The sequence below is a fragment of the Myxocyprinus asiaticus genome, chromosome 28 (genome assembly GCF_019703515.2).
Source record: "Myxocyprinus asiaticus isolate MX2 ecotype Aquarium Trade chromosome 28, UBuf_Myxa_2, whole genome shotgun sequence".
Classification (NCBI taxonomy): Eukaryota; Metazoa; Chordata; class Actinopteri; order Cypriniformes; family Catostomidae; genus Myxocyprinus; species Myxocyprinus asiaticus.
The window spans coordinates 3,486,369-3,500,319 of record NC_059371.1 but is presented as its reverse complement, the minus strand read 5'-3'; the positions used below and the strand labels follow the sequence as shown (position 1 = coordinate 3,500,319).

General features: G+C 44.1%; 1 long non-coding RNA gene across 1 annotated transcript in view; it reads left to right on the top strand.

The window, feature by feature from the left end:
* The window catches only part of LOC127418969 (uncharacterized), a 983,530-nt gene that overhangs the window by 839,796 nt on the left and 129,783 nt on the right, over positions 1-13,951 (top strand). The gene's annotated exons all lie outside the window — the stretch shown is intronic.

Genomic DNA, 13,951 nt, shown 5'->3' with positions numbered 1-13,951 from the left:
GCTATACTGACACCCATCGTCCTGCAGATTGGAAGTTTTTTTCTTTTATTAAATGCTGCTGCTTTACACCAAAGATGATTGCTTATCTTCTGTTTTGTTACTTTTAGTCTGTGATTTACTCCGTCTTATACTACACACATCCCTATTATGGACATTCTTGGATTTACTACGAACGAATTTTCACGCATTGTTGCACGCTGGACTCTATGATCGGACACCCGGGACTTGATCGTGAGCTCTCTTCCGGCTGTAGACCGCCTTGTGCTCGCGATTGCCATTTGATATTGTGCCGTTTACCCATTATCGGTGCCGTGAGAGCTGCAGGACATAGCAGTTTGTTTCATGACTCCCTCTTGTTTGGACATTTTTTCTTTTCACTTGCACTAATTCTGTTTGGAATGTCTGTTGGATCACAATCCTGCTGATACCGTCACTCTGGAATATAATGTTGACTCTGGCTCTGTTATTGTCTGTAGTATGTATGTTGTGTTTGTTGTTATCTTGTTTGGTTTACATGTTCACATGCACTTTTATATTTGAGCATTGGCTGAATGTGCTATATAAAGTAAATATGTTGTTGTTAATATTGTCATTATTAGTGGTATTAGTGGTAGTCAACTGCATGACACAGTGTCATATCTTGTCATCATGGCAGAGCCTATGAGAGGGCAACCCGCTCCATGTAAAATGAAACAGCTTTTATTTTCATTACTGATATGACTGGAGTCTTCATCTCATGTGTGTACATCATTTTCAACATATTTAAAAATAAATAAATGCTATACAGGACTTTATATGTAAAACTATTTTAATGAGCAAAAACATTATGGTTACTGGTGTAACCTCCGTTCCCTGATGGAGGGAACGAGACGTTGGTGTCGATGTAGTGATACTAGGGGTCACTCTTGGGAGCCCGAGACACCTCTGGTCTTTGATAAAAGGCCAATGAAAATTGGCGAGTGGTATTGGCATGCCACTCCCCCGAACATACGAGTATAAAAGGAGCTGGTATGCAACCACTCATTCAGGATTTACGCTGAGGAGCCGATATAAGGTCCGGCAATTTCAGCGGGTAGTTCAGCGTTGTGGCAGGAGGGACCAACGTCTCGTTCCCTCCATCAGGGAACGGAGGTTACACCAGTAACCATGACGTTCCCTATCTGTCACTCACTCGACGTTGGTGTCAATGTAGTGACACTAGGGGTCCCTATACAAAACGCCACAAGGCTGAACTGTGTTACGTGAACTGGCGGTGTGTGGTGGGCAGACTTGCTGTGTGCCTCATAGCCAGCGCACCAGGTCGACACGTAACCTCCCCCAACACAGTTATGAGTGTCGAACGGCCCTTTTTGGGGACAAGTCGACTACCCAGAGATAGAGACAGGCTTAACCCAGTCGTGGCCTCTTTCCCCTTCTCTTTTTCCACTCCCTAAAAGAGAAGGGGGATTATCCGACTGGGCCGCCAGGTCTAGTCGGGGGGTGTCCCTCCCAAGGGGAGGACACCGCGGAGACCACACCTCGCCCCAAGAGAGGGGGGGATATTTAAGTGGAAGAATACATCACATGGTCTTTCCAACCATGTGGAGAGCCTTCAAGGTAGATCCTGCCCAATGGGGGAGGAGTTACTACAACATGGAGACTGGGGCAGAGGGGCTCTGCCCAAGGAAGACACAGTTTGCCAGCAGGGAAATGAATTAGCGGAAGATATAGATCGCATGGGGTTAGCCTTACAGGGAACCGCCACATGCGGAGCACCTACCCCAGAACCGGGCTCTTAGTTAGCGCGTGTACTGGGCCAGCAGCGAGTCTCTCCGAAAACTCGACTGCCACAGGGCTCGGAGGAAGTCAACCAGGGAACAACTTTTGTGAACACTACTGGGAATTAACAGCGCACGTCTTCAGCTCAAAAGGAGGTGGAAGGCGCTATGTGCAAGCGATACACCCGGCCGGCTATCCCGGGCTTATCTGCTTGTGTTGCATGCCACTACCTGGGACAAAACTGGTTCCTCCCAGAGGTTGTAGAACCTTGTAAAGGTGTTTGGTGTTGCCCAGCCCGCTGCTCTGCAAATGTCTGTTAGAGAGGCACCTCTGGCCAGGCCCCAAGTAGCCGCTTCACCACGGGTAGAATGGGCTCATAGCCCTACCGGGGGCGGCATGTTTTGGGCGAGATATGCCATAGTTATGGCTTCAATGAGCCAGTGGGCCGATCCTCTGCTTGGAGACAGCGCTTCCTTTCCGCTGTGCACCAAAGCAGACAAAGATCTGCTCAGAGACTCTAAAGCTCTGCGTGCGATCCAAATAGATGCGTAAAGCACGCACCGGACACAGCAAGGACAGGGCTGGGTCTGCCTCCTCCTGGGGCAGCGCTTGCAGGTTCACCACCTGGTCCCTAAAAGGAGTGGTGGGAACCTTGGGCACATAGCCCGGTCGGTGTCTCAGGATCACGTGAGAATAGCCCAGACCGAACTCCATGCATGTTTCGCTGACAGAGAACGCTTGCAGGTCACCTACCCTCTTGATGGAAGTGAGCGCAGCCAGGAGGGCAGTCTTCAAGGAGAGTGCCTTAAGCTCGGCTGACTGCAAAACTCAAAGGGGGCTCTCTGTAGACCCTGAAAAACTACAGAGGTCCAATGAGGGAACGAGGCGTGGCCTGGAGGGATTCAGCCTCCTGGCGCCTCTTAGGAACCTGATGATCAGATCATGCTTCCCTAAGAACTTACTGTCGACTGCATCGTGGTGTGCTGCTATGGCAGCAACGTACACCTTCAAGGTGGAAGGGGACAGCCTCCCTTCCAACCTCTCTTGCAGGAAGGAAAGCACTGATCTGACTGCGCATCTCTGGGGGTCTTCCCGACGGGAAGAACACCACTTAGCGAACAGACGCCACTTAAAGACATACAGGCGCCTCGTAGAGGGAGCCCTAGCCTGAGTGAACGTGTCTACCATCGCAGGTGGGAGACAGCTTAGGTCTTCCTTGTCCCATCCAGGGGCCAGACATGGAGATTCCAGAGGTCTGGGCGCGGGTGCCGGATGGTGCCCCGTCCCTGAGAAAGAAGGTCCTTTCTGCTTTAAGCTGTTGCGAGGAGCGTGAGGTCCGAGTACCACGTTTGGGGGGCCAGTAGGGTGCTTACCAGGACGACCTTCTCCTCGTCCTCCTGATCTCGCACAGGGTCTGTGCAAGCAGGCTCACTGGGGGAAAACGCATATTTGCGAATGCCAGGGGACCAGCTGTGTGCCAGCGCATCTATGCCGAGGAAGGCCTCGGTCAGGGCATACCAGAGCGGGCAGTGGGGAGGATTCTTGGGAGGCGAACAGGCGCACCTGTGCCTGTCGAATCGACTCCAAATCAGCTGGACCACCTGAAGGTGGAGTCTCCACTCTCCCTTGAGGGTAACCTGTTGTGACGGCGCATCCGCCGAAGTGTTGAGGTTGCCCGGGATGTGAGTGGCTTGCAGCGACTTGAGGTGCTGACTCCGTTGGAGGAGACGGCGGGCGAGTTGTGACATACAGCGGGAGAGCAGACCGCCTTGGCGGTTGACATATGCTACCGCTGCCGTGCTGTCTGTCCGAACTAGCACGTGCTTGCCTGGATCAATGGCCGGAACCTCCGCAGGGCGAGCAGAATTGCCAGTAACTCGAGGCAGTTGATGTGCCAACGCAGCCGCGGACCCGTCCAGAGGCCGGCGGCTGCGTGCCCGTTGCCAACAGCACCCCAGCCCGTTTTGGAGGCATCTGTCGTGACCACGACGTGCCTGGAGACCAGTTCTAGGGGAACACCTGCTCGTAGAAACGAGAGGTCGGTCCAAGGACTGAAAAGACGGTGAAAGACCGACGTAATGGCCACGTGGTGTGTCCCGTGGCGCCATGCCCGTCTCGGGACTCGAGTCTGGGGCCAGTGCTGAAGCGGCCTCATATGCATCAACGCGAGCGGGGTGGCCACCGCCGAGGATGCCATATGCACCAGGAGCCTCAGTGGAACCGCTGTTTTCTGTTTGAACTCCTTCAAACAGGCCAGCACCAACTGGGCGCGCTCGTTCGTAAGGTGCACCATCAAGGAGACTGAGTCCAACTCCAAACCGAGAAAAGAGATGCTCTTAACCGGGAGGAGCTTGCACTTTTCCCAGTTGACCCGAAGCCCTAGTCAGCTGAGGTGTGAGAGCACCAGGTCCCTGTGTGAGCTAAGATTAGCCAGTCGTCGAGATAGTTGAGAATGCGAATGCCCACCTCCCTTAACGGGGCAAGGGCAGCCTCTGCGATCTTCGTAAAGATGCGAGGAGACAGGGACAGGCCGAAAGGGAGGACTTGTACTGATACGCCTGACCCTCGAACGCGAACTGCAGGTAGGGTTTGTGTCGAGGAAGGATCGAGACATGAAAGTACGCATCCTTCAGGTCTACCGCCGCGAACCAATCTTGATGCCGGACGCTCACTAGAATGCATCTTTGCGTCAGCATCTTGAACAGGAGTCTGTGTAAAGACCGGTTCAGTACTCGCAGGTCCAAGATTGGCCGCAACCCACCGCCTTTTTTCGGTACAATGAAGTAGGGGCTGTAAAACCCTTTCTTCATCTCGGCTGGAGGGACAGGTTCTATCGCGTCCTTCCGTAGGAGGGTAGCGATCTCCGTGCAAGGTAGCAACGTTTTCGTCTTTCACCAAGGTGAAGTGGACACCGCTGAACCTGGGCGGATGCCCGGCGAAGTGAATCGCGGGGCGGAGCTCGAGGTGCCACACCATGTCGTGGCCGTGCTGAATCCGAGGACATGGAAGCACTTACCTGGCTCCTTGTGACCACCCCCGGAACAGCCTGGGACGGGGGAGGAAGAGGTCTGTCCTCGTGACCCGTGGAGACTGTCACATCGGGGGCGGATTTGTGCACAGCTGGGCGCTCAGAGTGGGAGACCGCCGCTGGAGCGCCAACCTGCCAAATGGAGTGGTGGACGGTGGTCGTGATGCCAGCCGTACACACCGGATACGTGACCCAGGGAACAAGGAAACCACTCTTGCTGAGCTCTTGAGTACTGCAGCCACTTGGGCATGCAGCGCAATTAAATGCAAAAGGTAACAAAAAGATGAAGATCTGCTTACCAGCTCCAGAGCAGAGGGTTTCGTTGTCCCTGGGTCGCCCGTCTCAAGGGCGCTTTGAAGCCTTTCATGGGTTCTGGGCAGCCACGAGACGGGTGGCGTCTGCTTCCTGCGGTGGGCTCCACGCCGGGGCCAGGCCGAAGGGGCGGGCTGCGGCGGAGCTGGTGCAGTCACCACAGGGGGACGCCCTTGGCGATGAGTAGATGGGGTGCGGGATATTGAGCCGCGCCGGGGCAAGATATGCCGGCTAGCATCCATCTACTGCTCTACCATCGAGAACTGCTGGGCGAAGTCCTCGACGGTGTCGCCGAATAGGCCCGCCTGGGAAATGGGGGCAGCAAGGAATCGTGTCTTGAAAACAAAGAAAAAAATAGGTGTTAATGCATACCCTTTATACCAAAACACTACCATCTTCCTGTGTTCCAACTCCTAAATATTTTATTTTTGCAACAATTGTTTAATCTCATAGTCCTACTCCTTGAGCTTACAGTCCAGCTCTAGGGTCCTCCTATAAAGGGCATTGAGAGAGTCTGTTTCCACCTGAAGAAATAACAGACTGGTTAAAACTACATTAACAGACATACAGACATAGGAATTCACACAAAATGGCATAGGTACATATAATCACAGGACACAGTTGTAACGTCTGTATGTGAAATGTGTACAGGGTAATGTATTACCCTATTTCTACCAGAAAGACTCGGAGATGATAATGCATCTAATATTTTTATTTATAAATAAATAATGTTCTTGGCGCAATTACCCATCCTATGGACCGATGATAGATAGTTGCACAGCCATCATTCCTGCCAGAGGAATACGAAAGGTGCGAGGAGCCTACCCCCCGACGCGGGCTGGGACCTAGCTGGTGGCGGTGGGGTGGGGGAGGTCTCATGCAACGTTATCACACAGGTAAGGCTGAGATGATAGGCTAATGTAGGACCTGTGAATGAAAGTAGCAATGTGATTGGATGACATGAATGAATGAATGTATGAGTGCGGCAGCCGGCTTACTACTTGGAGTCTTCTTGATAGAATTATTGCTTAGGCTTCCATTTCTTTGTCCTTGTGAGATGTGGGATGAGGAGGGCTCAGATATAGTGTGCAGTTGTGAATAATCCTATCATAGAATAGACATGAGTGAAAAGGTATAAACTTATGTTTGTTCACATTGAAATGTCTTCTATAACAAAATAAAGTGCATTTACCTCTGCAGCCATCTTTGAGCACACTAAAAGTGTGTCCTCCTCACACGCTTCACCCTAATAACCAAATAAGGCCATGCAAGTAATACTCAGACAGTGGTGACAGCAAGTTCTCAAATGCAATTACTCATTCAAAATGTAAAAGAGGGTCGTTTGGCGCCATATGCTGGCTCAAATGTGTAATTCTCAGAAATTGTCAATTAACAAATCAATGAACTAATCTCAGCCACTCTTTTTGGTGAACTAAATTAAAAGACTCAAGTCACTGGGATGAATACAAATCCCCACAACTCAGTGTGATCAACGTGCATGGAGCTCATCATATAACATACAAATCACATTCGACTGTGATAACTAAAAACAACATACTAAGAATAAGATGAGCTCTCAAAAATAAAATTTATTGTGATGGGTAATGGGGCGGTCACACTACACTTCACGCTCCATTCTATCTCATTCAAACACATCCGAACGTGGGAGGCCGGACACGCAAGCTCATGAAAAGAACTGTCATACTACATACTTTTAGATACAGACATCGCCTGTCAATGAACTCGCTAACACGCATGTGCATTTCGTGTTTTAGCATAATATGAGGTCAACATTCGGTTGAGTGAAACTCGATTGATTCATGTGTTAATACACACTGCATTAAAAAAAATCAGTAAACGCGTTTAAGCAGAGGGATTATAAGACTAGTCTTCCACTGGCCACGACATGATATACTGGGTCAATTCACTGACTTATGCAGCTGAACTGCCTGTATTACAGCTCCCTGTAACTAGGAGAATGGGGTGAGAAAAGACTCTGGATCAGTGGCTCTGAGCAAAATTCTACATCGATTGTGTATGCAGAGAAAATGTCTTAGTTTCTAAAAATATTCTACATTTTTGTTTTATAATAAACAAGTAGTTTGATTCATGAAACTAACCGTTTTAATGACATTTTGGTAGCATTAAAAACAATTCCATTCAAGTTGTATCAACGTGCATTTGAAGTTGTGGCGTCTGTACGCACCGTGGATCAACTCAAAACAAATGTGCACTGAGATGACTTAAGTGAAAAATATTCATTTATTCATCAGACTTATTCCTTGAACATGTTAGGCTGCATTCCCCACTGAATTTTATCCTGACTTTTGAAGAACATATCAAGTTGACTCTGATATTGTTGATGGGCACAGCACATGATGACATATACTGTATGATGCAGGTTCAAGTGTTGGACTTTGCTGCTTTTGGTAAGACAGTGGTTATTCTTCATTATTCATATTGGCTGCCATGTTGATGGAAAAACAAATCATGCATATTCATGTTATTGATTCTTTATTATAAATATGGCGTGAAGACCTACTTTCTAAATATCTGTTTATTTACTATGTTGTTTTGACAAGAGTGTTGTACAGTAGCTAGCATGACCTGTAATGACTCTTGTGTGCAATGCATGGCTTATTTGTATGGAATGCATAGCATAGCAGAAGAGAAAGTGGCTGTGAGAAAAAAGTAACGCAAAAGTAAAGTAATGCTTTACTTTCCATATAAATAAAGTTTTAATTTAAGTTACTTTTTTAAGGAGTAACACAATATTGTAATAAGTTACTTTTAAAAGTAACGTTACCCAACACTGCTTCTGAAGATGTGGATTTAACCACCAGAGTCATATTAATTACTTTTATGCTGCCTTTAAGTGCTTTTGGAGCTTTAAAATTGTGGTCACCATTCACTTGCATTGTATGGACCTACAGAGCTGAGGTATTCTTCTAAAAATCATAATTTGAGTTCTGCAGAAGAAAGTCATTCACATCTCATTTAATTTTGGGGTAAAATATCCCTTTGAGTTGTTTTTAGGATGGGTACTTTTATCTCACATCTGATGTTGTTATATTTTCAAGTGGTCTTATTGTTCCACTCTGTATATTTAAATAGATATAGTATTATTACTGCATTTATAAATTCATGTTATGGCTCTTTACTCCTAGAATTCAATATACATGACACATGATTGATTTAAATTCTCATTTTGAAAGTAAAATAAACATCATAAAACAGATGTGAAACCTGTTCCTGAAACGGACCTTTCCATTGTTCACACATACAAAACCAGCAGTTCAGCTTCAGCATATTCACACATTTGACACCTGCTGTCTGTTTAATATATAATTGATCTGCTTGTCACTGGTTTATTCACATAAGATGAAAGCATGTCATCATCTAAAAAAAAAAAAAAAAAAAAAAAAAATCACCAATCACCATAATGCACATTTTCATTCATGCAAAACTCCAGAAAATCCAACTTGATTCCTCCCCCCATCCCCACAACAAAAATAACGTGTGATTTTGTCTAAAAATTGTCTAAACATCCTTAAAATAAGAAAAATTACTGGAGAAGCAGAATGACATAAAATAGCAGGACCTGTTTTCAGCAATCTAACAAAATTTGGTGCTTAAAACATAAAAAAAAAAAAAAAAAAAAAAAAAATCCATACTCAGATGTCCTGCATTAGTTGCCTATTAATGATAGAACAGTAGGCTATTATAAAGTTTGTTCAACCTTATATTGTTAAATTATATTTCATTGTATTGTATTAAAGTTAACTTGAACTTTTTACCTTTGCAATGCTCAATTGAGTCTCTTTTGTGAGCACTATAAAAAAAAGCTAAAACAACAACAAAGCATATAAGACTTAAGATTTATTCAAATAATTTAAAAGTATCCCAATTCAAGTATTTGGCTCAACTGTGCAAGTCACCATGAAACTATTCAAATAGTAATATCAGAAAAATAAGAAGGTAAAAGAAAGAAAGAAAGAAATTTCCAGGTTTCCCATAAACTACCATACACATTCAGACAAGCAAAACCTGGTGTTTGAATGAGTGGTGTTTCCACTGGTGTCATGAACAGGGCTGTATGTGCAGTGTGAGCACCCCCTCGCTGTGGAGCTGTAGCAAGCGGATGAACTCCTCAGGCATGGCGTGCATAAACCGGTGCCGTGCTTTGTTGTCATAATAGTGATGTGGAAGTAACTCTGTGAAGTTTGCACCCCATATAATTAAATCATCTCCAAAACTATGCCATTTGTTTGTGCTGCGTTTGTGCTGATTTGTGTCACTAAAACTTGTGTTTGTGCTGGTTTGGTGTTTGAGATATTAAACATTCTTTTTTTGGCTCTGTGACATCAATCTCCATCCCATGTCATCCAAATCGCTCCAAACCAGTGTCGTTCGTTTGTGCTCAATTTGTGCTGGTTTGTGCCATTGAAATTAACTTTATACCTATTTCTTTAATTTACTTGCAGATAAAAACTTAAATTCAGGAACAGTGACATCACTCTCCACCCCATGTGGTCCAAATCACTCCAAACTGGTGCCATTCATTTGTGCTCGATTTGTGCCGTTCAAATTAACTTTGTACCTATTTCCTTTTCTTAGAAATAACAAGAAACCTTTCGGGAGCAGTGACGTCACTCTCCACCCCATGTGGTCCACGTCAATTACCTGTCTCGTTGAGCTTGCATGGTGTCCTTACATTTGCTTTATTTTTTCTTTTGATAAGGGCATTTTTTATTATTGGCAGTGACTTGCAAGCTCCAAATCCAACACAAGGTATGTATTTGTGGTGCAGATGGTCATTTATATAGCTCTTTGTGGAATTTGCTGAACAAGAAAACTTAATTAGGGCCCACCACCAGAGGTGGGTAGTGATGTGCTACATTTACTCCGTTACATTTACTTGAGTAACTTTTTGGGAAAAAATTTACTTTTAGAGTAGGCTTAAAAGTGGGTACTTTTTACTCTCACTCAAGTAAATTTCTAATGAATTTTTTTACTTTTACTTCTTAACAATGGGCGGCGTTCCTGTCATTACATTACTGGGTTTCATTTTAATTAATGTGTAATTTATTGATAGATTACTGAATGGGACTTTTACATCAGCGGAAGTTCACACAGCTGCGTGCGCTGTCACAGACTGTCACTCAAGCCAAGTCCATCACTGCTGCAGCATCATGCTCTTCAAAGCGAAACACTTTCTTCCCTCGGCACAGTGAAAAAATAAGTTTTGTCATGCAATGCCTTCATTTAACACCAAGACAAGTGGATATTTTAAGATTAAAATCTCAGCTTCAAGGCAGCACATCGAGGTAAGTTGTGGCTCTAATGCTAACGCAGGCTTTTCTGTGACATGGTGATAGTCATTTTCAGGGTGATTCTGTCAGTGGTGACACATAGAGGGGGGCACGCCTGGTCATGTGCCCCCCAGATTTCCAGACTTCTGCCAAGTTTTATTATTATAAAATAATAATAATAATATAATTTTTTTGTTTGTTTTGTTTTAATGGTTTTCGTAAGTGGGTAGAGAATATGTGAGTGCGCAGTAGTTTATTTCAAACTTTCAAACCTTATTAACATAACCACACCTTTATATTTGTTCTCGCGAGAACGAGTGTCTGACCGTTCACCGTTGTCCTTGTTCTCGTGTAAGACACTTTTTCAGTCAGCGTGGCATTTGAAAGTATGTTAAAATGGCAAAAAGACAGCTAAGTCTGGAGTTTTTCTACAACAAAATATCTAAACCACCAATGCCAGAGTCATCAACAGAAACCGAACCTGACTCTTCTGTAGTTCTGAATGTTAACAGCAACGAGAGTGACAATACCATTTCAAACGCTCAGGTTAGTGCGGGTGCAACTGTCGAGTCAGTCGATAAAAGGGACCCTTGCCTTGGACTGGATGCAGCTTTGAAATATATTGAAGAAGGCCCATATCAGCCAGTAACTGATTTTCCAGCAAGTGCCTGTGGGATCAAAACCAGAAAATTCAGGCAAGTGTGGTACAATGAGTATAAATGGCTTGAAAACAGTGTACGTGATGACAGAGCTTTCTGCTTTTGCTGTCGAGCATTTGGCAATGGGCCAAACAAAAACATATATTCCACAAATCAAGGCAATTTGCGGGAATTGATGAAACTGCATAGTACAGACAACGAACTGATTCAACGATTTATGGTTAACCGAGAGAAATACTTCACCTACCTACACAGCTCGTGTCAGAGTGAAATAATCGAAATCATGGCTTCACAAATAATAGATTCAATCGTAAATGAAGTTGAAAAAGCTGAAGTGTTTTCCATCATTGCAGACAAAACAATGGATCTGTCAAGACACGACCAAGTTGCTCTCATAGTGCGCTACGTAAACCAGTCATTCGAAATACAGGAGCGGTTTACTGGCTTCTACAGGATGCTGCAGACGGACGGGGCTTCACTTGCCACACTGATCAAAAGTACATTATCAGCCTTGGGACTTGATATTTCAGCTCTAAGAGGTCAATGTTATGATGGAGCCGCCAACATGAGAGGACCCTACAAAGGTGTGGTCACACGGATACTTAGCGAAAATCCTCTAGCTTACTATATTCACTGTTATGCTCATATATTAAATCTGTGCATAGTGGACATGGTTTCCTGCATTCCAGTTGTCCAAAATGCTTTTGGAATTCTTCAGGCTCTACAAAATTTCATTGAAGTAAGCTCAAAGAGACATGCTGTGTTAGAAAAAATTATGTCACAAAAAACATATTCTGTGGGGCCAACTACTATTAAATCACTCAGCGACACTCGTTGGAACTGTCGAGTCGAGGCTATCAGAGCTATATTGGAATATTTTGATGAAATGGTTCAAGCTCTGAACGAAATTGCACATGGGCATTCAAAAGCTGGATCTGAAGCTTATGCACTTCTCAGAAATGTGCAAGACTTCAACTTTCTGTACTGCATGTTTTTTTATGCGGAGTGCTAATGCAAACAAACCACCTGTCCAAATTTCTTCAATCAAAAGACTTTACATATCAAACAGCGATGGCTAAATCCATAGTGTCTGTACTAAAGCAAATGAGAAGTGATGATTTTGCATCCCAAACCTTTAATCATGTCAATGAACTGTGCCAGAAAAACGGTTATTCTGGCCCTTGTGTGCCATGCAAACAGGTTATTCCCACAAAACTTGGAGGAGGGGTAAAGTCCTCTTTTGAAAAGCCCGAGGACTACTACAGGACTGAAATACTGTACAGCACTCTGGATACCCTTATTGAGGAGGTAGAATTCCGAGAATGACCTGTTCATTTTCAAGTCCCTTGCAGACGTTCTCTCATCTGAGAGCCTATCAGATGAAAGTGTTGGCGCTGTTTCCACCACTTACAGTACTGATCAAGTAGATCTGAACTCTGAAATTTGTTTTCCGGATGTTCAAAGATGGCATTGCTGACAAGAGTAATGAGGAAGAGGAGCGCACCCAGCTGGAAAAAAGACTATAATTCTTTCATGAAATGGCACTACGTGAAACCCTTCCAAATCTGTCCAAACTCTACGTGATTTACTTAACTATCCCAGTGACTACAGCATCGGCTGAGAGAAGCTTTTCTATTTTGCGGCAACTGAAAACTTACATGAGGACAACAATGACATATGCTCGTGTTTCTAACCTTGCAATACTACAGATTGAAAAAGGACACGCTGTTAACATACTGGACATTGTAACAAGGTTTACAAGCAGAAAGGACCGACGCCTACAATTCTTTTGACAAGGTAAGGATTTTAAAGCATGTACATTTGTTATTGAATTTGTTATTGTCATTTACATTTGTTATTTTTTAGCTAATTGTCACAAAAATAGGATTAGGTCATATGTTTGTTAAAGCATTTCGTATTGGTAGCAGCAAGGTGGCGTGGCTATGTTTATTATGAATGGAAAATTAGCACGCCACAACCCAGGAAATTGCTCTGTTTTCTTTCTGATTAAGAACACCCGCTAGTCGTCTCATTACTGTGGTGCAGTCGTCGCTGTGTTATTTTTTGGAAGACTTGCTTTGTGGTTAACAAATACCCGAGAGATTTGGGGTAATTAAAACTACTTTGTCTACTGGAGCATGAACAGACAAGAGATGTGCGTGCGAGGCGATCGTGTGGCGAAAAGAGTGGCTTTGTCCGACATCTTCACTCATTCACTATTTCCTATATAGTGAATGGCAGTGAGTGCACTGTATCTCAGCAGTGAGTGAACGAAATGAGTGAGTGAATTCAGACGCTGACGTATATACAGAGCGTCGGAGCTCTGGGGCTGTCGCAGAAACAACGTCACATATGAACTAATATACTTGGGCCTTACTTGTTATTCTTATTAAATAATATATTAATACAATAAATCTTCATGCTGTTTGTCATTTTTAATATATATGTTAATATAAAGAGTAAACACATTTGAACAAATGTACATTATTGTAGTTATTTGTTATACTTTAGTATCTTTAAACTCCAATACAAGATGGGTATATTTTCTCATCTGACCATGAATAGCACCAAAGTTATTATAACCTACATGTTATAACCGAATATTTAAATCATTCACAGAATTATCACTTCCACTGTATGCAGTCTCCTGAGTTAAAATAATATCACATCAGTGAATTATTTAGTAAATAAAGAATTCTTCAGCTTAATGCCTCACTATATGTTATTATGCTGTTTTAATCAAGTAATGATTTGTCAAAAATTTATTTAATACATTCAGCATGAAATAAAACATTGCAGGAGTGAAGGAAGCAGTAAACTCCCAGCTGGTACGTCTTCCCCATGGTGGATTGTGGGCAATTAACCGTTGTTGAGTGTACATC